The following is a 1,171-nucleotide window of genomic DNA, read 5'->3' as shown; positions in this document are numbered from 1 at the left end:
CATGCACGTTACAATAATTTAAAATTTCAAGTTCATATGGTTTATATATGTGCAATCTGCACATTTTTTATAGTTAGATACCGCTGTGCCTCATACGTCTGTCATTACCGTCACACCCAGCATTGTAGAGAGCGGTGACGTTTTTTCCGAACAACAACAATGTGGTTGCCATGGAAACGAGAAGTGCCAGAGCGCACGAGCAGTGACGGCAGAAGCGTGACTTGTTCGTGTCCACGGAAGTGAGTAATGTGAAGCTTTACACGTTCCCCGGTCTGAGAGCAGCTTTGCTAGGCGCCATTACCGAAACAAGTGGTTGAGTATTTTAGTTCAGGGAGAAGAAACGTCACTTCATTATTCACGTATATTCGTTGTACACTGCACGCTAGCTAGCAAGTTAGCTTAGCAAGTCTAAGACTCAGCCAACTTTTTCTCCAAAAAGTGAAAACTTGTCATTAGCGTCACGTGTCGATAGCATCACATGTTGCTGTTACAACTTTGGGGGAAAAAAAACCGCACCATAATATCAACCTCATTTTGTAGGACTATCAGTGCTACGATATTTGTTCCAGACCACTTAATAGAGCTTTTGACAAAGAAAAAAAACAGATTTAAAAAAAAAAATTCTTAAAAATGTCAAAGGCCAGAAGTGCCCCACATTGAAGAACCACCCATATATCCATTTCTTGTATATACTGTACTGTACATTGTATGTGTGCTGGTACGCTCTGTCGTGCCCATCGGCCTCAGGCGTGTACCTGCTACCATCTACTGCAGCATCTCTGATCATATATTCTCTGCACCACTGCACTTTATCACCTCTTATTTCACATGTATGTAGTCAATCCTCGTGTATATATCTGCAGATTGTTGTGTTGTCGTGTTGTTATTCTATGTTAAGTACAGAGAGGGCCACGAAACAGCAGCACGGCCAGCAAACCTGATTCCGATCCTGTTTTTTGATCAAGTCAAACTGCTGATGTTTTCTAAATAATGGGCGAACATTTATCTTTACTGAGGATCTATATTGATTACACCATCCCATACTACCCCCCCCTCCCCAAGGGTCTTAATATAGCTGCGGTTTAAACCCCAAACCTCAAACATGCGACAACAGTCGGGGGAACTTACAGGCCACAATTAGTGGGTTAAGCCCTCAGACAGGCCCTGGCAT

The sequence above is a fragment of the Lampris incognitus genome, chromosome 14 (assembly GCF_029633865.1).
Source record: "Lampris incognitus isolate fLamInc1 chromosome 14, fLamInc1.hap2, whole genome shotgun sequence".
Lineage (NCBI taxonomy): Eukaryota > Metazoa > Chordata > Actinopteri > Lampriformes > Lampridae > Lampris > Lampris incognitus.
Note: the sequence above shows the minus strand (reverse complement) of the source record.